The sequence below is a fragment of the Eumetopias jubatus genome, unplaced genomic scaffold, assembly GCF_037043125.1.
Source record: "Eumetopias jubatus isolate StellerSeaLion01/CBP00866 unplaced genomic scaffold, mEumJub1_p1.0 scaffold_15, whole genome shotgun sequence".
NCBI classification, from domain to species: domain Eukaryota; kingdom Metazoa; phylum Chordata; class Mammalia; order Carnivora; family Otariidae; genus Eumetopias; species Eumetopias jubatus.
Genome location: NW_028274821.1, coordinates 45786371 through 45812099, shown reverse-complemented (window position 1 = coordinate 45812099; position 25729 = coordinate 45786371). Strand labels below are relative to the sequence as shown.

Genomic DNA, 25729 nt, shown 5'->3' with positions numbered 1-25729 from the left:
ATGATGTAATATATGGTGATTAACATAACAATAAAAAATTAAAAAAGATATTACTTAAACAACAGTTATAGTCTAGGCTAGTTCTAGAAATAATGCTAAAGTGAGAGCATTTTGATTTGGGAGCTCCGTTCTCGTGAGCCCTCTGTCCTCTGTATCTTTCATCCCCCATGAAAGTCTTTCTCTTTCACATAGACTATAATAAGAGTTTATATAATGAAATTTTGATTCGATAATAATTAAAGCCTTAAGCTAAAGGAATTAAAAACAGACATTGGGACTCGTCTGGCTTCCAGTGTTTTAGGAAAACAATAGATGTAATAACAGAAGCGATCTTTTCCCATTCTCCCGAAGCCAGCGAAACCCTAAACTATCCACCCAACCTCAAACTAAATTACTGAAAAGAAGAAGGATTTTCCCTTTCAAAACCAAGTATAATCAGGCTCATGGTACTTTCACTCCAGAAGTTTCTTGGTTACAGTCCAAGGGAATATGCGAGAAGCTGGAGTTGTAGGTATTGGATTGAATGAATTGGATAGAAATAGTGAGCCTGGTGTCAGAGGCGGTGCTACTCAGGGAACAGACCAGCCCCCTTTCATGGTGAGCCACAGCAATGAGTGAGTCTTGGTTTCCACCCAGCTGTGTCTGGGGAACCATTTCACTCTGAGCATCCAATGAGGTGGGGGAGTGTGGCATATGCTTAATCATCAGCTCTATGAAAAACAGAAAAGGCAGAGACAGAGGATGCGAAGGAGGAAGAAAATTCTGATCTGTAGTGTTTCCCAATATTCATGGCCAATTATAGGTTACCTGCCTGATAGCAACTCACTGAACCTGGGTTTGGGAAGAGATGTACAACGTTGGTTCTCCCAAACCAAGCCCTATCAGTGTAGCCCACCACTAACCTGTTTCACCTTTCAGGTGCTTGCTGAGAAGCTCACCAGGTTTAACTTTAAAATCTCCCTGTTCCATGGTGAAAAGCTGAGATCTGCTGCCTAATGAGGTATTATTTTTGGAGGCAAGCACGCGAGCTCTGACCATTGGCTTATTATTTGCAATATTGCCCTAGAAACCCATTATTAGAGGAGCAATAGGTATATGGAAAGGAAAAGAAATTACTTTGGCTCAGAGCAAACACTATAACAGCGACACCAAACTGGAGGAAATGGAGTCCCGGATCCTGTGCATCAACTAGCAGGTAATGAGAGCCTGAACTCCTGAAGGAGAAACCCACAGCAGAGCCCCGAATTAACATATGCCAATTTATCTTAGGTTCTAATGTATGTAGGCAGAGAGGCTCCTGAATGAATAATTGCTGAAGGGGCAATTGTGGGAGTCATCTCTGGAAGAGATAAGTTTTATTATTTTTTTTCCCAGGCCACTGCAAATACGAGCTCAATAATCCTTTCAATGGGTACTGTGTTATCATAAAACAATCTAAATGCTACTAAATGGTATTTAAAATGATTTCCAGACACTGGCAGACTCGAGTGAATGGCAATTCAGCTGCTAATGCATCTCTAATACAGCATGTGAGAAGGTGCGGTAATCAGGTCACACTGCTGGGATCAAAATCCTTCTCCATGATTCTTTCTGCTTCCATGTTTTAGCCCCATCTGGTTTGGGACCCTCTGCCTCATTTCTCACTTCTTTATATCTTTCTGTAGTTCTCTGCCCAGATCCTGCCCAGACTCGGGCTGGGGTATACAAAGGATGGTGTCTGCCATTTCCTCCCAGTGAGAGCTGGTGCAGAGCTTCTGGGAAGGGGGAACGGGAGATGAAGGTAGCCTTCCCTGAAGCCCCAAAGAGCACTATAACGGGATGAGGTGCTGCGTGGATAGGACATACAGGATATATTACTTTTGATTTTGTACTATAAGTGTAATTAAGATACTACTTAAACAATACTGTTATAGTCTAGGCTGAGAAGCTTAGGAAAATGAAAGCTGTGGGCATTGTACTTTATTATGCCTTCCACCTGATGGTGTGTGCTCTGATAGCACAGAGACCCGTGGGAAGGGAAGGTTCGAGGCAATCCGGAGGTGAAAATATCCATGACTCCACTGTAACTATGAGACAGAAATTTCAGAAGTTCAGATCCATGACTTAATCATTTGCTGTCCGAGTGAGATCTACAAAAGGCTATGCTTAGTATCCCCAGCACTAGTACATCACTGACATATGTACATTTCCAGCACCCTCAAAATCAGGGAAGTCATGCTGAGGAAGGGCACACTTGCCCTCCTGTTTCTCTATGAAGACACATAATAATGCAGGAGGGAGAGATACCGTTTGGATCAAAGACCTTATTTTCGGTGGCTTTTTTTGGAAGGAGAATAATGGAATGCGCTCAGCTCTTAATTTGTTTTTGGTTGTTATTGTTCTTTCTTTCTTTTTTTTTTTTTGGTTTTCTTTTTTACTGTGGTAACATATCCATACTTTGCATTTCTGAATTCGTTTTGAGGAAGAATTTCAGATCCACTCCAGGAGATGGGCTGCAGCCCCCACCCTCCCTGCCCCACCGTGGGGACTAGAGGTGGGGAATTCAAAGCATCTCCTAGCTCCCTTTTCCAGATTACAGCAAAATGTCAAGAACCAGGCAGAGGAGGGCTGGAAGCACAGGGACATTTACATCTCACACTGCTGACAGGCAGCCAGCTGGTGACGGTGCCCTGGAGCAGTCACGCAGAGAGATGCCACTGCGGAGCCTGGGGAGCGAGCGGGTGGCATGAGGGGCTGCAGCCCCTTGCTGGCAAGGATGCCAGGAGAATGGTGGCTTCGAGGAACAGCAAATCTGCTGCTTCTGGGCGTCAGGCACAGAGGTCTGCAAGCAGACATGGGGATAAACTGGGATAAAGATGGAGGTTGTGGGGGTCCCTCCAACATACTCTCTGCACATGATTCTTCTGGAAAAGAGGAATTAGCCAGAAAAGCAGGTTTCAGGAGCTGGATCTGCCAGGTGCTGAGAAGCCAATGTGCACAAATACAGAATCAGGGTTAATAAGAGGCAAGCTATCCCAAATAAATAGAGCAGCCGGCTCGGGCAGGCCCTCTGGTTGAGGGTATCAAGTTTGTCTCTTGATTTCCTGGAATGTTGTCAATCAATGTCAAACAATTACCACATAAAATCTGAGTCAACTGGAAAAGAGACCTCAGGTACAATGTGCTACAGACAAATTTATCTGACCTAAGATTAGTGGAGCAGCATGAAATTCACTCAAGTCCTCAACCCAGGATTTGGAAAGTCAAAGTATTTTTCAGGTCACAGTGAGAATCCCCTGAAAGGTGCTGAGGGATGGCTGGGATTAACCAACTGGATGTGGCACGGTTCAGGGAACAATGCTACAACATAATCTATCTGGGAAGGATATTTTCCCTTAGAGGAGAAAAATAACATTAGTTAGAATTTTTGAGGTTGGGTCATAATTTCCAGCATAGAAAGTTTCTCTCTCCACCTACACCCAATAACATCTGAATATGAAAAATATTGTCCAGTATTGATTAAAGTTGTTGACTGTACCTGGTGTGGCCAGTGGCGTGGGGAAATGGGTCCTCTCAAAACCTGAGAGGTTAAAACTGGGTGCAGTCCTTTGGGAAGGTGATTGGGTAACACATGCTCTTTGGCCTACAGGTTCTATTTCTAAGAATTTATCCCATAGGTATATTTGCCAAGTATACACAGATATATGTACTGGTACAATGACATTGCTGTCATTGTACCAGTATTTAAAATAGCAAAACACCAGAAACAAACAAAAGGTCCTTCTACAGAGAATGGTTGCATAAATTGTGTAGAGTCCTACAATGAAAATATTGTAGCCATCAAAAGATGAGGCAAATCTTTTTGCGGCCAATGTGCAATATGTCCATGGTAAGTGGAAAAAACAAGTGGCAACACAGAATAGGATAATCCCACTTGTGTTAAAAGAAGAAGCATATGTATGTTTCTACAGAAAACTGCAGGAAGGCTTATGCAAACAACAACAACAACAACAACAACAAAAACCCCAACAACCCCAACAACTGCCAAGCAGGTTTACATTTGGGAAGGTAGTTGCAAAGCTTGTGTTCTCCCTTTTTTGAACTCAGGGCATTTTATTCTCAATGCCCATGCTTTCATAATATTCTGCTCTGTCGTCCTGCCACATCCATCGCTAATTATACCCAACAGGCCGCAATAATTATTACTTTAAATCAACAAGTATATTAATTTCCCAGGGCTGTCAAAACAAACTGGGTGGTTTACAACAAAAGAAACTTATTTTCTTACAGCTCTCAAGGCTAGAAATCCAAAATCAAGGTGTCAGCAGGAACTTTGAGGCTGTAGGGGAGAATCCTTCCTTGCCTCACCCTAGCTTCTGGTGGCTGACTGGCACTCTTTGGCATTCTCTGGTTTGCAGTTGCAAAGTCTGGTCTTCAGTCTCTGCCCTGGTCCTTACGGGGCACTCTCCTCTAATAAAGATACTGAATTTCATTTGGATTTAGTTCAATAGAGAATTCATAGAATTTTAGAGCTGGATAGAGCTTACAAGTCTTATGTTCTTTTCAAATCTTAAAGTGATGTGTCTTGTGTTCTTTGTAAATCAGAACTCCCCATGGTAGGTACAGCAGCAAACCAAGAGAGCCAAGAAACGGGGTGTCGATTCTGTTCCTACCACGCTGAGTAGCTGAGTGACTTGTACAAACTCATTAAATCATTTCTTATCATGTAGGAAATAAGACTGATTTCTAATGGTCATTCCACTATTAAATTCTAGGGAACTCTAACTTTTTTACTTTTACCCTTTTGATCAGTCTTAAATTTTGAAGTGTCCTGTATTCACTTCACAATAATTTAAGACTGGGAAAAAGAGAGGTCAATTTCTGCCCGCACTTCCACATCAGTAAAGAGGAGTCATTTGGGATGCAGAAATGCAGGTGGTCTTCCAGATTTGCTAGAGGGAGCTCTGCCTTTTAACTCCACTGATTCTTAAAGCTGATGAGACCAGCAGAGACCCTGAGAAGTGGAATATTTGAAAGCAGAAAGGAATGACCCCACACCTCCAAGCCATTTGACCTCTACCCCATGTCATCCAAAGAGGGTGTGGGAGGGGGAATGGGAAGCAGACGGTATGCTGCCTATCTGGGTTATCCCCCAGTGGGGCAATGTTAGGCTTGACTGACCACTGCACAACTGACAGGGCAGATAGTGATGGGAAAAACTAAAAACACAGTCTCTGGAGTCCAGTGGTGGACTTGAGCTCTGTGCCTGACTGGCTGAGCAAAGCAAACTTGGGGATGACACCTAACCATTCTAAGCCTCCAGTTCCTCATCTGTAAAGTGGAGGTAATCATCCTATTAGAACACTGTCCTGAGGATCAAATAGAATGTGGAAAGCATTTAGGATGGTGCCAGGCACATATGAAGTGCTCATTAGATGGCAGTTTTATCATGATTTCTGCTCCCTGTTTCATTTCTACTTTGCTGTTATAGTGAATCTGAGTTGTTTCCAAGCTATTAAAAAGCAATGAAAGCAGTAATACCAAAGTAGTGACACAAACTAATGTTTTGTAATAAAGATGCTGAACTTTATTTGGATTTAGTTCAATAGAGAATTCATAGAATTTTAGAGCTGGATGGAGCTTAGAAGTCTTCTGTTATTTCTTAGGTGGAAAACCAAGGCCTTGAGTTATTTGCTAAAATCACAGAACTTGTTAGAGGCAGAGTTGGAACTAGAAGCCACAACCCCGAGCTTCTGTCCTAGAGTTGTGTCCACTGCACTAGAAATTCTGATTTCCATGAGAAAGCAAAGAAGAAGAAAAAAAACAGAAGCATTCTTTGCAGTGTGGAATGTTAGAGAAAATTCTAAACCTACTAGATCCCTTCTGGGCCTAAAGGGTCAGCATATTCAATAAAAACTTGATCTATACTGACCCATGGGCTTCTAAGAAAAAGCTCTGAATAAAGGGGATACCAAATAAAGATACAAGTTTTCTTCCTTCCTCTCTCTCTCTTTCTTATTTCTTTCTGATTATTTCCATTTGGTCACTGGACATGACTTCATCAGGACTGCCAAATTGTAGCTGTAAAATGACTGCCAACAAAACCGTTAATTGTCCTGAAAAAATGAATAATAAATTATTGGACTCCGTGATTAAGTGGCAAGGACACGAACCTTATAAATAGTATGTGTGCATTGAGCAATGAGGCCATGTCAATTTCTTAAACACACACACAAGGCAATACAGAACACAGGATTAGTGCTTAATTGAGAATATTGGAAGATTAAAGCTTCCCTAGGGGTGTGAAGGGAAAATGCCAGCATTTGCGAGGACTTGTATTATACTGTCCTGCTGGAAATTATTGCCATCGATAGCATATAAATCTGAATTCTAATATTGAGCTCATAATGTGTTTTCTGAGATGCAAACACCGATTATATTATGGTACAGTGGGTAGAACTTTGAACAAGAATCGTCCAGACCTGGATTTTGATCGCAGGCCTCCACTGACTCGTTTGTTTCATAATTCTAGGCCACTCAATTTGTTTTCCACTGACCAAGATTCCTAATCAATAAAACAGAATAACTTCCAGCATAAGGATATATATATATTTAAATTTTTTTAGGATTATGTATATTTACATACACACTGAACATATATTTGTATCTAGAAAAGTAACTTCCTCTATTGCCAGGGTTAGGTTTTCTGTAAATCCTAGAAATATGAGAATTTTTAGGTTAGGAACCTAAGATTTTATGGAAAAAAGAGAAATAGTGAATGAGAATTTTAGCTAAATTTATGGAACTTAAATATATATATATATGTTAACATCCACTAACCATGTTAAAATAGCACATTGCATATAATAAAAGACATTTTATGTGTCTTCAGGAGGCTGAATTCTCAGACAGCCCCCGATATCCCCACTACCTGATGTACACACCCTGTATAATCTCCTTCCCTTGAGTGTGGGCAGGATCTGAGAAAAGAATGGGATATCACTCCCAAGGTCAGGTTATGTTACATGGCAAAGGTGAAAAGATTTACGAGATTAATTAAGATCCCGAGTCAGTTGACTTTTGAATTAATCAAAAAAGAGATTATCCTGAGTGAGCCCAACTTAATCAGATGAGCCCACTATAAGAGGGTCTAGAGGTCAGATATGGAAGAAACAGAGACTCTCCAAGACACATGGGTTCTAGAGCGGCAAGAAAATGAATTCTGCCAACAACCGCATGAGCCTGGAAGAGGACCCCAAGCCACAGAAGAGACCCCCAGCCTTAGCCAATGCCTTGACTGCAGCTTTGTGAGACCCTGAACAGAGGACCCAGCTAAGTCATGCTTGAACTGATCTATGAAAACCAAGATAATAAAATGTGTGTTGTTTTCAAGCTATCACATTTGTGATAATTTGTTAAATAACGATCCAAAAGGAATACAGGGTCTTAATTTAGTTAGTGGGACCATGTATAATATCTGTTTGTATTAGCTTCCTATGGCTGCTGTAACAAATTGCCACCAACTTAGTGACTTCCACCACAACACCTTTATTCTTACAGTTCTGGAACTCAGAAGCCCAAAATCAGTTTCACTGGGTTAAGGTGAAAGCTCTGAGGGAAGAATTTGTTTCCCCGCCTTCTTCAGCTTTTTGCCTTCTTTGGTTTATGGTCCCTCCCTCCATCTTCAAAGACCATCTTTGAAGACCATCACTCCAATCTCTGCTTCTGTCATCCATCACCTTCTCCTCTGACTCTGACTCCGACTCCTCCTGTCTCTCTTATAGGGATTACTGTGATTCCATCAGGACAACTAGATAATCCAGGATAATCTTCCCATCTTAGTCCCTAACAACCATATCTTCAAAGTCCCTTTGGCCATATAAAGTAACATTCACAGGTTCTGAGGATTAGGAGATGGATATCAATCTCATGCACATAACACTCCATTCTAAGGTTCCCAAAGGTCGCATCCATTACATTGTTGTTTCATCCCGAGATGACCCTTTGAACTGAGGGTGAGACATCAGTGATGGTGGTAATGATGCTTAGAGACTCTGGACCCTTCATTCTTCTAATGAGTGGAACTCCAATTTCTCAGGGTCAGTGTGTTTGAGGCATTAGTAAGTTTGTTGGCCATGAAGCATATTTGTCCAGACACCTGAGACTACTCTCTCTACTTTTTCTTAGAAAGCATTAAGTGTGGGCTAAGCAGTCCTGTTTTGAAGTTCTATTTGTTAAGTCCTTAGAGAGTTACGGAGAATCATTAATATCTTGTTCTGAAGATCTATCCTTAGACTTTCCTAATGCTTCTGCATAAAGTAGAATCTTTAAGTATCAGGCCTTTATAATTTCATTTCCATGAAAAGCTTTGCCTCTCTGTTAATCTTTGCAAAGTACTGGATGCTTTAGCAGTTAGCAGGAATGCTGTGTGGTGCCAAAGCACACTGACTCGCTAACCTGAATATGCTGCCTGTGGTTTCTTTGGTTCATTTACAAACTCAATCAAATGTACAGTGATGGCCGCCTGAAAATATCATCAAAAGGACCTCTTACAATACAAAGCTGAGTTCATTTTTACCATGGCAAGGGTAATAGTTACAGAGCAAATACTTGTGTAATTACCACCCACTGTCTTGACAGAATTTGAGTGTATCTATAGGAGAGGACAAAATCAGGATATTCATGGAGTTTTGGAGTTTGGTTTAAGGCAAGTCATTCAATGTGGACACATGACTAAGGCTAGGTGAGAAGTGTGATATAATAGTCTAGCACTGGTGGATACAACAAGGCAGAGCCAATGGAGGCGAGTGCTCAAAGAATCTTGGAGAATGAATAGTCGTTTCAGTTGTTTGATGCTATCTACTGAAGAACTGGAGAGTTTAATGTTTATTTAAATGATTTTTAAAGGCAGTTTCTGAAATGAAAAATAAAATTATTTGCAACTTTTGTCTTCCTGGGCAGGATTTTCCTGGAATAATGAAATAATATTGAGTAAGATTGGTATAATAAAGTTTTGTTAATGTGGACCGTAAGCAGTGGGGACATAGACGGTTTCTGTTTCCACACACACAAAATTATTTTTTGAGCACATTCTAAGAAGTGGTGGGAATATAATGGTGAAGAGAAGGGACATGATGCTGAGAGTCCACTGGAAGAGAGATATAAAGAGTGAATTATGAAAAAACTTCAGTTACACAGAACAACATGGGTGAATATAATGTATTGTTGAGCGAAAAAAAAGGAAAGAATGTTGAATACAGCACAATCCCATTCTAGAAATGTAAAAAAAAAATAAGGCAACGGAACTATATTCTTTGGGGATGCATATGTAGGTGGTAAAAATATAAAGGAAAGAAAAGAAATCATTACCGAAGAAGGCAGAATAATGGTTACTTTAAAAGGGAGAGAGAAGTTTGTGATCTGCAAGGGATGAGTGGGCAACTATGGGATGCCAGTGATGTTGCCTTTGCTTCGAGTGTCCAATCTAAAACATCATTACCAAGACCAATGTCAAAGAGATGATCTCCTATGCTTTCTTCTAGGAGTTTTACGGTTTCAGGTCTTATGTTCAAATGTTTAATCCATTTTGAGTCGATTTTTATGTATGGTGTAAGGCAAGAGTCCAGTTGTCCCAACACCATTTATTGAAGAGACTATCAGTTCCCTACCATATATTCTTGTCTCCTTTGTTAAGCTGTCCCAGGTAAAAATGTACATTCTAATGGTCAGTTTACAGAGTACGGTCCAGGAGGTTAAATATCCAGAAAAACCAACATTTGAAGATGGGTTTATTGAAGTCACTTTAAATAGTTCCATTAGCAGAACTAAGAATACTCTTCAGCTTCAGGTTCTAAGGATCCCCAACCACAGACAACACAGGCACAAGAACATTAGCAAAATCTAGGAAAAAAAAAAAAAAGACCCAGCCTAGCCCACAGTCTCTTCATTTAGCCATGCAGAGTGAGTGGTACATCACAAAAAGAAGATGAGGATCAATACCGGCACCCTAATGAATGATCTTTATAGTTTATTGAGACGTTTTTATACATTAGCTAAATAGAAGAGAGTGTGTGGTTCTTTTCAGAGTGTGTGATTTCAGTCACTGTTCAATGAATATTTTTGCTGCCATAATGTCTAGAATTAAAGAATTCTTTGAGAGCCATATCTGGTTGGGGTCAGGTCAACTCCACTTAACCATTGCACTGAACAGCCTGGAGGCTCTTGGTCAGCAGTGCCTCTTAGAGTTGACAAGTTTAACAAACAGAAATACAGGCTGTCCAGTGAAATTTGAATTCAGATCAACAAATACTTTTTGAGCATATCTCAAATATTGTGGCTTCTGCATTCCATCTGTCACCTCTATTCAGGGAAACCTATTTCAACCTGCTTCTTTCAACCTCTTAAGCCCTTACCTAACACCTCTTTTTTTTTTTTAAAGATTTTATTTATTCATTTGACAGAGACAGAGACAGTGAGAGTAGGAACACAAGCACGGGGAGTGGGAGAGGGAGAAGCAGGCTTCCCGCCAAGCAGGGAGCCCGATGCGGGGCTCGATCCCAGGACCCTGGGATCATGACCTGAGCCGAAGGCAGATGCTTAACGACTGAGCCACCCAGGTGCCCCTACTTAACACCTTTTAATTCTAATGGGTCATCTGGTTTCCACGCTTGTGGAATATTAGCAGTAATACTTTGTGAGAGGGAAGGGACCATCAGAGGTAGCCTTGTCACATGAACAAAATGCAATTGCTTGGCAGCAAGGGAAGAGATAGAGCAACATTAAAAAACAGATATAAGAAGTAAAACAACACAGGAGGATATGGACACCATAGAATAAGATGATTTAGTATGCTTATCTCTCCAAGGGCATTGCCTTGTTACAGCCTCATAATGTCACTGGTGTTTGATATGAAGACACTGGGACATCAAAAAGAGTTCAAACTATGTAGAGAATAAAGTTTAATCGTTCTCTGAAATCCTTTTTGAAAGTATTAATAGAATAAATTATAGCTAAATAAACACTGTTAAGAAGGCAAAGCATGTCTGATATATTTGAGAAAGATCTTAAAACCAGTTAAAATTTAAAATAACAATGTTTGGGTATTGAATGAAAGGAAAAATTTTAGTATATGGAAAATACAGCTTTCTAGAACAAATTATTTCCTGAGTCTTCCAAACTGTAGACTTTTCCTGTTATTACTTTAATTACTGGTATGTTTCAGGTGAGTGTGTTAACTTGGTTGGAATTATATGAATAATTTCCTTAATGTCTTATTTTCCTTGGCATGTGGGGAATGAGCCTTTGAGGTTATAATTTCAAGTGACTCAAGGCATACCTGTTGCCTCAAGTAAGAGTTTAACGCAGTTTTAGAAACTTTGAAATTCGAAAGTACTAAGTAATGGGGTGGGGGAAGGATAGTGAGTATGAGCTATTTTAATTTCTGAAAGAAGATACCTTTTACCCAAAGATTCACCCCTGGAAGTCCTTTTAAAGCCGAGTAACTTTTCTAAAACTAAAATACCATTTAATTAATACCTATGTTCTATAAATTTTTTATGTCTACATTTTGCGAGGAAAGATAAATATGTCACAAATATGTGCAGATGGACAGAATTCTCTTAAAGTAGGTCCTTAAAAAGTGGAATATGGATAGAGACTCAGAGTGAGACAGTCAAATGTCAAAAGAAATCTGTCAGCTTTCTAGCAGTTGAATAATTCAGAAGCTATGCATTAAGCCAACTTCTTAATTTCCCGTTTCCCCATTTCTAATTCTCTCCTTTTTATCCTATGATCTTTCTTCTCTCTCTCTCAAAGCTATTTGTTGCAGAGATGCCCTGGAAAGCAGGTGGTCTTCCTTATACGACAGCATCTGCTACTCAGAATGTGAAGCGAAAGATCTAAAGGCAAAGGAAATGAAAGCCGTAGTCCTATAAATGCCTTTTTAAAAATAGCCTTGTTTTTGGTTATTTTTTGTTGAATCCACTGGAACCCTTTTATTGTCCATGATAAAACAAGTGCTCTAAAGGCAATGATCCTCCTCCTCTGAGACGTCTGATACTGGGGTTTGTTGCTGCCAGCCATTTTCTGGATCGGGTTTCTTCCCTAAGACATTACAAATGGTGTGGGTGGCTGCAAGCCCTCTGAAGATTTTGCTTAAGCCATTTGTTAATAATATCCTCTCAGCATTGACTCCGGCCTTTATAGCTGGGATTGTTAGGGAAACTTCAAGGGCACGGTGGCGTTTTTCTATTCTTTGGGCCCTAGGGGAGGAAAGAGTTCCCAGGAGGACTTTTGGCTGGCTTATTATCATCCAGAAACAAGAAATCAGAGAGACTAAGCTGAAAGGCCGAACACTTTTTTTTTTAAAACCACCCGAACCTGAATGGACACAATGTGGTGTAACAGCACAGAGGCTCAGGGCTCCCAGGGACCCGAATTTAAATACCAGCTCTGCCATTTACTAAATATGCAACACTGGTCCCTCCAAATTTGGAGCTGCAAGTTCTTACCTGTATCTAATGTATAATGTTACCTATCTGATAGGTAGGACATATTTCTGAGCCTTAGTTTCTGATCTGTAATGCAGGTAAAATCCTCATCCCACAAGGTGCTGGAAGGACTAAATCAAATAAAACAGGGCTTGGCGCACAGTGCTTGGTGTAGGGGCCCTTAAGAAATGTCAGTTTCCTGGAGGATGGCCTCCCCCTTTTCTCTTCCCTCCTCTGCTCAGCTCACATAAACCTCCACCTGCACACACGGGGAACCAGCATCTTGTTGTCTCCTCTGCCTTTTACAGGGAAAAATATGGATGAGATGGGAACCTGCCCCAGCCTGTCACACCATTAAACTTTGATTCACAGATAAGACCCTTTGTCTGGTCCAGAGGCTGTGGGGGTAAAGCCTGCTTTAGACACCATGCTCCCAGTCCATGCAGAGAGAGGAAGCTCCTGTGATCTGGTTCGGCAGAGGTTTTTCCTCAATAAAACCCCTGCCCAATCCTGTCTGGTTTTCCCCAAATTTATGGAATGTGATAGTAAGTTTCTAGGATTCGGTGTTTTAGGGCCACGAACCAAATGTTTTCAGTTTGTCTGATAAGACAAATGGCCCTCACATGCCTCTCGCGGCCCATCCATGGGATACCATTTTTTTGGAATAACAGAAAGCATGTAAAACCGGGTTATTTGCCAACACTGTGCTCTCTCCTCACTTCCTCCCTTTCTCCTCAAGGTTAGCATCCATCCCTTCCCCGCCCTGGCCTGGCTGGCAGGGCGAAGAGTCATCACAGCGGGGTTCTCACACTGGGTTCTTAGGGTGCATTGAACACTTCTGCGAACCATGGCTTCTCAGAATTGTGCATCATGGGCCTTTGTTCTCTTTCCTCTCCTGGCTCTTTCTGGTTTCCGTCTCTGGTTTCAGCACCAGGTGCTTGAGGTGTCAGTTGGCCAAGACAGACACACTTCACCGAAGGATCTAATGTGGGATAATGTCCTGAGCAGGAAAGAACAGTTAACATATCTATCAGTTATGCTTCTGTTTACATTTCCAATGGGGAGTGTAAGTCGGAGAAGAAGACAGCTGATTTGAAAAAGTATAATTAAGTGCTACGATAAAAGTAAACACAGCAGGCTATGTAATCTTAATTTTTTTTTTTCCTCCTGGCTAACATTTTTTTCCTCCAACAACTTAAAAAAACTTTATTGGAATATAGTTCATATGCCATAAGTTAAGTGTACAATTCAGGGATTTTTAATAAATTTATAAAGTTTTACAACCATCAGTACAATCATTTTGTACTGAACTTTTCCATCGCCCCCCAACTTCTCCTCAAGCCTATTTGCAATCTCCACTCACACACCTCCAGCCCCAGCAACCATTGATCAACTTTCTGTGTCTATAAATGTGCACTTCTGTACATTTCATGTAAATGGAATCACACAGTGTGTATCCTTATGGATCTGGTTTCTTTCATTTACCATGTTTTTGAGGTTAAATCCATGTTTTAACATATATCATGATTTAATTCCTTTTGATTGTGAATAATATTCTATTGTACAAATATACCACATTTATTCATCTACTTGTCAGGTTGATAGACACTCAGATTGTTTCCAGTTTGGGCCCGTTGTGGTAATGCTTCCAGTCTTATAGTAATTTTCAAGTCTTTGGGCATATGTTTTCATTTCTCAGGTAGATTCTTAAGAGTGGAATTGTTGGCTGAATTCCTTGGTAAGTTTATGTAACTTTTAAAAAAAACACAAACTGTTTTTGTGAAGTTAGATACGCATTTCCACTAGCAATTTATGAAGATCGTTTCTTCACATCATCAGTAACACTTGATATTGTCTTTTTTTAATTCTAGCCCCTCCAGTGGCTACACAATAGCAAATTACTGTTTTCATTTCTCCGATGACTCATAAATGTTGAACACTTTTTAATGTACTTGTTAGCCATTCATATGCCATTTTGCTCATTTTGTATTTGGATTGTTTTCTTATTGAGCATTAAGAGTTCTTTATATGTTCTGAATACAAGTCCTTCATGGTTTGCAAATATTTTCACCTACTTTATGGCTTGCCCCTTCATTTTCTTAATGGTGTCTTTGGAAGCACAAAAGCTCTAATTTTGATGAAGTCCAATTTCTTAGTTTTCTCTCTTATGGCTTTTGCCTTTCCTATCATAGCTGAGATCTCTTGGCCTAACCAGAGGTAATAAAGAGTTTCTCCTATGTTTTCTTCTAGATATTTTATACTTCTAGCTCTTATATTGATATCTATGATACATTTTGAATTAATTTTTGTATATGGTGCTTTGTCTTTGTGACAAGACTACCTTTTCCTGAGTTGTCTTGGTGCCTTTATTAAAAAAATCAATTGACCAGGAGCGCCTGGGTGGCTCAACTGGTTAAGCGTCTGTCTTCAGGTCAGGTCATGATCCCAGAGTCCTGGGATCGAGCCCCGCATCGGGCCCCCTGCTCTGTGGGAAGGCTGCTTCCCCCTCTCCCACTCCCCCTGCTTGTATTCCTGCTCTCGCTGTCTCTCTCTGTGTCAAATAAATAAATAAAATGTTAAAAAAAAAATCAACTGACCATAAATGTCAGTGTTTATTTCTGGATTTAATTCTCTTCCATGGATCCATAGGGCTATTTTTATACAAATACCACATGGTCTTGATATCTTTCCCTTTTCAAAATTGTTTTGACTATTCTAGGTCCCTTCATTTCCATGTACATTTTAGTGTTATCTTGTCAATTTCTACAAAAGATTCTTGCAACTTCTAATTGATGAACATGAAATGACTCTCCACTTATTGATATATTTTGTGATTACTTTCAGCAATGCTTTGTTGTTTTCATTGTGCAAATAATGAACTTTTGTTAAATTTATAGCTAACTATCTTATTCTGTTTTGTTCTTTGTGATTGAATTATTTTCTTAAATTTACTTTTGGATTGTTTGTTGCCAGTATATAGAAATACAACTGAGTTTTGCACATTGCCCTTGCATTCTGTGACCTTGCTTAAGGTTGTGTGTGTGTGTGCGTGTGTGTGTATATTCTTCAAAAATTTCTACTTATAGGACCATGTCACTTGAAAATAAAGATTTTATTTCTTATTTTCCAATCTGGTTAATTTTAATTTCTTTAGTATACAGCTTGCAGTCTTTATCCATTAAGTATGATTTTAGCTGAAGATTTTTCATCGATGCCCTTTATGAAGTTGAGGCAATTCCCTTCTATACCTGGTTTGCTGAGAGATTTTAATCATGAATTCATGTTGGATTTGTCAAATGCTTTTTCTGCATCTATTAGATGACCACATGGGTTTTATCCTTTATTATGCTACAATGATATATTATATTAATTGATTTTCATGTATGAAGCCAACCTTGCATTCCTGGGATAAATCTCACTTAGGTTTTTACTATAATTCTTTTATATGTTGCTGAATTTGGTTTGCTAATATTTTAAGGATTTTTGTACCTGTGGTCATAAAAAATGTTGGTTTTTAATTTTTTTTTCTAGTGATATCTTTGTCTGGCTTTGGTAACAGGATAATACTGGCCTCATAGAATGAGTTAGGAAGTGTTCCCTCTATTTTTTTGGAAGGTTTTGAGAAGAATCGATGCTAATTCTTTAAATGTTTGGTAGAATTCACCAGTAAAGCCGTTGGTCCTGGACTATCGTTTGTTGAGTGGCTTTTGATTACTGATTTAATCTCTCTACTTGTTATAAATCTGTTCAAGTTTTCTATTTTGTCATGAAACAGAAATACTAATTTTGGTAATTTGTGTGTTTTTAGGAATCTGTCCATTTCATCTATGTTATCAAATCTGTTGGCTTAATAATCGTTTATGGTATTCTCTTACAATTCATTTTATTTCTGTAAGGTCAATAATAATGTCCCCACTTTTATTTCTGATTTTAGTTATTTGCATCTTCTCTCTGTTTTTCTTAGTTTGGCTAAAGATTTATCAGATGTGTTGATCTTCTCAAAGAACCAACTTTTGATTTCATTGATTCTGTTTTTTCTAGAATCTATTTCACTTATCTCTGCTCTAATTTTCATTATGTTCTTCCTTCCTATCCTAGCATTGGATTTAATTTGCTCTTCTTTTTCTAGTTCTTTGAGGTGTAAAGTTAGGTTATTGACTTAAGAGAGATCTTTTTATTGTAGGAATTTACAACTATAAATTTCCCTGTGAGCACTGCTGTTGCTGCATTTCATGTTTTGGTATGTTGTGTTTTCATTTTCATTCATCTCAAAGTATTTTATAATTTCCCTTTTGATTTCCTTTTTGGTCCATTTAATAGAGTATTGTTTTATTTCCACGTATTTGTGAATTTTCCAGTTTGCCTATGTTATTGATTTCTAGTTTTATTCCATTGTGGTTTGAAAAGATACTTTGGATGGTTTCAATCTTTTTAAATTTATGGAGACTTTTTTGTGGCTTTATGGTCTATCCTGGAGAATATCCCATTTGCATGTGAGAAAAATGTGTATTTTGCTATCGTTGGATCGAGTGTTCTATGTATGTCTGTGAGGTCTGCTTGGTTTGTAGTATTCCTCAAGTCCTTCATATCCTTGCTGATCTTCTCTTAGATGTCCTCCTGCCTCTACTTACCATATATTGTGAATATATTGGGCCCCCAAAATAATCTAGAACAATCTCATTTCAGAACTTTTAACTTAATCACATCTGCAATCTCCCTTTTTCCTCTGAAGGAAATATATATACAAGTTCCAGGGATTAGGAAGTGGACATACTTAGGAGGTCATTATTCAGCCTACCACAGTAACTGGATCGTCTTGGCTAATATCTCTCCACAGTCAGCACACTCATTACCTCCAGGGTAGGACAGCTCTGGCTCAGAAATAGGGAGAAGAGTGTGCAACTACAATAGCATGGGGCAAAATATGATATCAAAGTAGCATTTTGAAAAATTCCCAAAGTATCAGAATGATGGATATTATTCCATCAGAATTAAAGGGGGCTTCAAACTTTTAAGACAATGGAAATTAGGCTGGAAGACTGTATTTAATGTATTTATTGAATTGAATGTATTTAATGTGACTTAGTAAGAGGTTTTACACGGGGGAGTCATTTTTCCTACACGCTAAAGTAAGGAAAATCTGAGTGACCTGCAAATATTTGTTGTTTTGTATTTTTTTTTTTTTTTTGGTAGGGCATAGGTTTGTATTAGAAGTACACTTTGAGCCTCTAGGTACGAATTTTGCATAGTTTTCATTTCCATTAATAATAGTTATGGGCCTATTCCTGTGTATGTCACAATAACTATGCTTCATGGTGGGAAGATTTTATAAATTAGGAGTTATGATTTCCCTGGGGTCTTTGTAACTGAAATTTTTTCTAAATGTTGATTCATCTGTATTTGTTACTTAACATTATGTCCAGCTTGAAAAGACCTTGATCTGGCTTCTATTCAATTAAGTTTTACTGCTTTGTACTCTTAACGCCAAACCATAACTATAAACCTAGAAGAAAAATTATGGTTGAAAGAGAGAACAGCACAACCTGTGAACTGCTCTCTTTTCATCATTTAAAAATCCCTAGTGGTGAGCCAGGAACTTTCTGACCAGTAAATTTAATGTTAAATGTTGAGCTCCTTTATTAGATCTGATTTTAAAGTTTTTGTTTATCAAGATGAGGACTTTTGAAGGATAACCACCAAGTCCAATGGAAAATAATGTGTGATAATTTTGATAACCTACTGGAGTGCAATCAGATGATATGGTTTCATGTCCTGGTTCTGATACTTGCAATCTTCCTAAACTTGGGGAAGTAAAATAATCTCTTTGAGCCTCATTTTTCTCATATGTAAAATGAGTTTAATAATATCCACCTCAGACAGTTTTGAGAATTATGAAAACATGCTTTGAAAGTGTAATGTATTAAACAAATGAAATGAATTACCATTCCTCTCAAATGAAAAAACTCCATATTGAATAGTAATAATGGACTTGTACTTCTAATACAATATTTGTGAATCTGTTTTTTTTTTTTAAGATTTTATTTATTTGACAGAGAGAGACACAGCGAGAGAGGGAACACAAGCAGGGGGAGTGGGAGAGGGAGAAGCAGGCTTCCTGCAGAGCAGGGAGCCCGATGCGGGGCTCCATCCCAGGATCCTGGGATCATGACCTGAGCCGATGGCAGACGCTTAACGACTGAGCCACCCAGGTGCCCCATGAATCTATATGATGTATATACACATACACACTTAGGTCAACAAGTGTTCAATTCGGAGAACAAAAAGTTACTAGGGATTTTTAAAAAATTATGTCTTTAATCTCCATTGTAGGCTCAAAATGAAATCAATGCTCTAGAGAGAGAGATTTCTTCCAACACCACGCAAGAAGAACTAAAAGAAATGTCTCTTTCCAAATAATTTAAAATGATTTATAGAGAATTTAGTGCTGTAGAGAAAGGTTTGATTTTCTTTTCCTTTTTATTTGAAAAAGGAGAAATAAGAGGGAAATATAGGGTCATCTGCTCATTCGGGTCATTCAAGTGCGTGGAGATGCACTCGCTTCTGGGCATTCCTTTTCTAGAACAAAGTCATATGTCCATATCTATCTATCCCTAGGTCTTAATGTGACCCAGTCAAGCTTCAAAGACCAAAAGCAGTTACATTAGCTGAGATCAGGTCATGCGCCCTAGCTTTGGATTGTCAGCAGGTTTAATAGTGGAAGGTAAGGGGGCACCTTGATGGCTCAGTTGGTTAAGCACCTGCCTTCAACTCAGGTCATGATCCCAGGGTCCTTTTCCCTCTCCCACTCCCCATGCTTGTGCTCTCTTTGTCAAATAAATAAAACATAAAAAAAAAAATAGTGGAAGGTAAGGATCTGATTTCCATTTAGACATGTTCAATAGGGAATTCTCCCAAATGAGGAACACTTTTGAGTAGCAATGAGCCAAAAACAAAAAAATGCCCACTACTTATTACATAATTACTTCATTAGAAAAAGTGTATAACCGGGATGACCAGATACAGTGAGATCTACTGGTTTGCTCATAGAACTGGAACGAGAACCTTGTTTGGCAGACAGTATTCTGCAGTCAGCCACAACAACATCCTCCATCCCCCATCCTTCTCAAACAGTGTGGCCTCGATACTCCTCTCATTGATAGGTGAGTCTTTTTCCTCCCCTTGAATCTGGGAAATATGGTTATTTGTTTATTTGCTTATTTAATCATCTATCCAGCCAGTCACCCATTCATTCATTAATGCATGGATACATAGTATTCAGTGTGGCTTTTGTTTCTTGAGAAAATGGACACTATAATCAAATGCCAGGGTCTTTGCTAAAAATGTTAACTAATTTAAATATCATAATTTCCTATATGATAGGTACTATTCCCATTTTACAGATGATCTTTGTGAGGCAGATGGCTTCTAGCATATATCCGGTTCCTTTTAGAATTTAAATACTACAGCCAATTTCTAAACTTTTAACTACTATATATATCTGCAATCTTTACCATTGCAGAGCAGTATAGCAGAGTACAACATGGACTCTGGAGCTGGGATGCCTAGATTTAAATCCTTGCTCTGTCCCTTAAAATGTGTGAGCAGGTGCAGATCACTTAATCTTGCTGTGTCTCAGTTTTCTCATCTGTAAATCATGGATAATAGTAGTACCCCTACTGAAGCATTGTTATGAAAATTACCCATTTTAATATCTGTAAGATGCTTAGAATAGTGCCTAGCAAATAATTAAGCAGTATATTAGTGATTCCTAGGTAAAATGTTAAAAATCAAATCAAATACTATGTACTTTAACCCCTCTCTTGTACCATGTAGTTTGTTTCCTTCAGTTTTACCTCAATTTTAATTTTGTGAATCCCATAATGGACAATTTGCAGAAGAAATAGCATCTCCTCTTTAGCTCTCCCATAAGAATACTTGACCTACAGATGTTTAGCTAGTTCATTATGGGATGAGAAAGAGCTTGATGCAGCAAGGAAATGTGTAGATAGATGGAAAAGAGCTTAATGATCACCTGAACTTATGTTCATATCTATAACATTCCTGACCCTCTAAGATCTCCTATCTTGCTGGACATATTCATAACTGATAATATTTCATTGTCTTTTAGCAGAATGCTTCAACGGGGTAAAGGTGAACGAAATGACACTAGTTTGTTGAGGTGCTTAAAGAAAAACTTCTTAGAGAAATGCTTCCTGACTTATATTTTATGATTGGCAGCAAGGGGGCTGAGTTAATGCAATTATTGGGGGAGGGGGGTGGTAATATTAATCAGACTTGCTGATTGTCCCATGGACTGTATCTGTTATGGGTGTCTATTTACTCACGTAACGCAACACTTCATTTTATTTCCATGTTGTGATAGAATTACATCAGTCTTATCTACTCATGGCCACATACTCTGTGCTGTGCAATTGGAGATCTCAATGCAGTCACTCAGCTTATGCTCTACCAGGAGCTAGCTCTGCTCTCTGGAGACCTACACCAAACTGAGGCAGCCTAAGAGCAGCAAAAGGCTCCAACTGTGAGGATTCCATGAAGGACAATGGATAAGAGTCTAGGAGAGGAAAGCACCAAACCCCTCATGCATATGCAGCACCAGATGGAGATAAAGAATTTTTACAATGGGGAATTGGAAAGAGCCAATGTGGCTGTAGAAAACTCAGGTGGGAGAAAAAAGACCAGAAATGGAGACCAGAGGCAAAAGAAAAAAAAAAATACAATGGAAAGCACTTCTGTGAAGAAAGTGATAATGCAAACAAAAGGTAGGAAAATACAAAATGTGCCCCAAAAGTTGTTCTCCCCTCAAAGTTCTTTTTATGCTTCTCTATCATGACACTTTCACAATGTGTTGGAATTCCTTGGTTTTATATCCCTCTGACACCTCTCAAGATGTGAGCTTAGGTAGGGCAGGGCAGTGGCCAACAGGTAGCTATTTCTAGGACAGAAGGATGGAGGGAGAGAAGGGGGTTAATAGTGACTTATGGTAAGGAAGGAAAACCTAGGGGGGGGGGAGAGAGAGAGAGAGAGAGAGAGAGAAGTTGGGCAGAAATTAACAAACATGTAATCACTAACTAGGATAAGAGATAAGACAGCCATCAGGAATGGGAAAGCCTCTCTCACTCTTATTTGCCCTATCTCATTCAATTTCAAACATTTTATATCCAGAGAAGCTCAAATGCTGAGACCCTGCTTTTAAAAAAGTAGAGGTAGTTAGGAAGGATGAAATCCATATGTTTCTGATTCTTTTACGCAAATCTCATTGAAATACAGCTCGGTTGTAGGATGATTGAATGTCTTATATGCCAGTGCACAGCATACTAATCATTTTAAGCCATTTTTGACGCTCCAGGAAGTCTCCAAGAATAAACAACATGAAGCCCCAAAGGCCTAACAGTGCAGTCTGAAAGGAAAAGCCAAAAATATCTGAAAGAAAGTCTACCTTTCCAAATTCAACATTCTGCTGTGGAGAATCCAAGGATATTTTATGATGCCCAGGCGCCCAGGAAATGGCAGTCAAGGGATAAAATTGGGAACCAGGTAGAGAGTCCTCATCAGCAAATGTTATAAGGGAGAGAGAAGAAGATACAGCAACATCCAAATGGAGAAGAGAGTGAGGGCTCTATCTGAAAGTAATTAGGGGTGGATTGAAGCGAGGAGAAAACAAACAAAAACAGAAAAAAATGGGCAAAGAGGAAAATCAACCAGTTTGAAACAAATCCAACCTTTAACGAATATGGTTTTACAGCTACAAGGTTGTAAAGTGCAGTTATTCTTCATTTTAATGCCTCATTTTATTGTATATGCTGGTTTAGACACAGCCATTGCAGGCATATACTTCCCATACCCCAAAGAAGACCAAAAATGTCTTTGTAGTCTAATAGCATCCATTTTGGTTGGGGAGAAAGGCCATAAACTCATAAAGGGGAAGATTCAAGGCCAAGTTGGGATTTTGGTTTTAGCAATTGCAAAGGTGATGTCAAGTGTGTTAATCATGTTGTTCACATCTTCTCTATCCATACTGATTTGTTGTCTGTACTGTCGGTCACTCAGATGTGTAAATGTCCTAGTATTATGATTACTGTCTGTTTCCATCTGTCAATTTTCCTTCATAGACTTAATGTTTAATATCCCCCTAAGTTCATATCTTGAAGCCCTAAACTCCAATGTGATGGTATCTGGAGATGGGGCTTTGAGGAGGTAATTAGGTTTAGATAAGGTCATGAGCGTGAGATGCCCATGAGGGGATGAGTGTCTTTATAAGTAGAGAAAAGGACCGGAGCTCAGTCTCTCTCCACCATATCAGGAAACAGTGAGAGGGTGACCATCTGCCAGCCAGGAGAAGGATCCTTACCAGAACCCAACCATACTGGCACCCTGATCTTAGACTTCCAGCCTCCAAAACTGTGGAAAATACATTCTAGTTGGTTAAGCCATCCAATTCTATGGTATTTTGTTATGGCAGCCTGAGCTGACTAAGGCAGTAATGATTTATTGAATGATTATTTACTGAGATAGAAGAGAATGAACATGTTATGTCTGGCCTAGATACATCCACATGGAGATGTTAAAAAAGTGATTGGTTATATACATTTGGGTACCATCAACACATATAATCAATGATATAGAAACTATGAGAGTAGTTGAAAACTTCAAATAATAATAGCTAATATATATTGGACGTTTCAATGTGCCAGGAAATATTTGAAGCACTTGATATAGATTATCTCATTAATCCTTACAATAGCCTTGTGGCTTAGAAACTATTGTTATCCTGAGTTTACACATGAGAAAAGAGGATTAGTATTTTTCTCAGTGAAACTGAATCATCCCAGAGAAAAGACCACAGACAGTGACATTAGGGGTCCCCTGGTGCATAATTAAAGCCCTTCTTCCTATATTTATAGCTTAAAACAAGCTCTTCTAAATATTAACAAATAGGCAAAAATCACCATACATTTCAGAAATCCTCCAAAATGAAATACAAAGACCAAGACAAGCAAACAAGAGGAATGTGCAAAAGAAAGAGGAGAGAGAGAGAAATTAATCTATAGTAACAAAGGTAGAGTGCCTTTGTCTTAATCTATGGCTCAGGATATGGTAACTTTCAGTAAAGTTTCAATGTGTGCTTCACTAAGATGGGTATGTTGCAATTGTTGACAGTATTATTCTCTATATATCTATTATGTCAAGTATGTTAATCATGTTATTCAGTTTGTTAATCATGTTGTTTGCATCTTGTCTATCCATACTAATTTGTTGTCTGTTCTATCAGTTTCTCTGATGTGTAAACGTCCTAGTGTGTGATTATTGTCTGTTTCTTCTTGTACTTCTGTCAATTTCCTTTATGTTTTATTTTTTTTCAGTTTTATACCTTTATTTGACAATCAGCGATTAGTTCTCATCCACATTAACTGTCTGTAGATTTTTGAAAGTGGTGACAGGTACATAGGTAACCAGTGTGTAGAGCTTGTTTGGTGAATCTTCATCCTCGTTACGTTTTCTGGACAACCACACACGGCTGCGGTACGGAACATTCCTTATTCCTTTGGCCCACACAGCTTTGTTGAGCCTGGTGTCAATGCGCACATCTGGAGTTCCCATCTCCTTCATGGCAAATTTCCGGATCTCTTTGAGTGCCCGAGGGGCACGCTTCTTGAAACCCACTCCATGGATGCGCTTGTGAATGTTGATGGTGTATTCTCTGGTCACTACTTCGTTGATGGCAGAACGGCCCTTCTTCTTCTCGCCACCCTTCTTCGTGGGAGCCATTCTGTCGGGCCCTGGTTGGAAAGCTCCTTTATATGTTTTAAAGTTTTTATGTTAAATGCACAAAAAATTAGACTGATCTTTAATATTGATTAAAACTTTATGAAGTGTCCCTCTTTATATTTAATAATATTTTTTGCTTGATATTAACATCGTTACTTTGGTTAGTATTAGCTAGCCAAATACTCTTTTTCATTCCACTTACATTTAAACTATCTCTGTCGTGTCTTCTATATATTATTTGTAAACAAAATATTGTTGAGTTTTGTGTTTCTAGCCAGTTTGATAACCTTCATTTTAGCTGGTGCACTTAGTACATTTACATTTAATATAATTAGTGATATATCTGGGCTTAGATAAACTATCTTACTATGTGCTTTCTAATTTTTCTTCTTTTACATATTAATTTTTTCCTTTTCTTCCCATATTTTGGTTATTGAATTTTTTTCCATTTTCCTCTGTAATTTGAAAGTCAGAGATCCTTTTATTATTCTTTAGTTCAAATTGTTCTTCTCCTATTTTCAATCACTGCTTCATTATAATGAACTGCAGAATGCAAAGCAAATGAATAGGTTTCAACTTTGTATCACTTACATCCTAGGCTGCATGCTGTCAGTAAAAATTTAAAGTCAGACCCACCTATATAAAACTAGGCTCCAATATTTACTTGTATTATCATTGATAATATACTCACTTCCTTGAGTTTCTTCACTTGTGCACCACGGTTGATATACAACTTTAATCTTAAAGTCTATAATAAACTTATGGGGTTGATGTGAAGATAAAGTGAGATAATGCTTAAAAAGCATTGAACACTGATCCTAACACATAATCAAGCATTTGGTTTTTCTATTCTCCCCTTTCTTTTTCTAAGCTGCATCCTGACCAGATTAAAAAAAGATTCCCTGGAATCATAAAGTCAAGTAGACTTGGAGAGTAAATTATCTTGCAAATGACTGGCCTTATTTATTTTACTTTGCTTCATAGCTTCAAATTCAGAGAGGGACAATGCTGATGTTGGAAATAAGTTATGTATGTGTGTGTATATGTGGGCATATGCTTATGTCAGTTCTTGGCCTGTTGACACCAGGTATGTTCCATGTCCCTTCCCTCCTCTGCTCAGTTCTACCGAGTGACTGACACCTGAAAGCTGTATTTCCCAGTGTCTCCTATCAGCTGGTTTCCTGCTAAGTTTGACCAATGGGACACACCAGTAAGACTGTGGGCAGAGAATGAAAGAAGTTGGGTGATTTTCCACTTCTCTTTGCATCCAGGGCCATCTCCCAAGTGGCTGTGTCTATTCCATTGCTCTGATTTTCCCTGAGCAGATGCAGTGCATTTCTAGCTTCCACTCAAGTGATTTCTGCCTCTGGGCTCTGGTAAACCTCCTTTAATCCTTCTAGTTTAGGATGGCAGCAGTTTCCTGATGTTGCCAATCTCTTGGTTGCTAACATGATCCCCATGTGACTATTCAA

At 38.8% G+C, this 25729-nt stretch overlaps 1 pseudogene; it reads right to left on the bottom strand.

The window, feature by feature from the left end:
- Positions 1-23843: 23843 nt before the first annotated feature.
- On the bottom strand, positions 23844-24272 carry LOC114212441 (large ribosomal subunit protein eL31 pseudogene; annotated as a pseudogene).
- Between the last annotated feature and the right edge of the window lie 1457 nt (positions 24273-25729).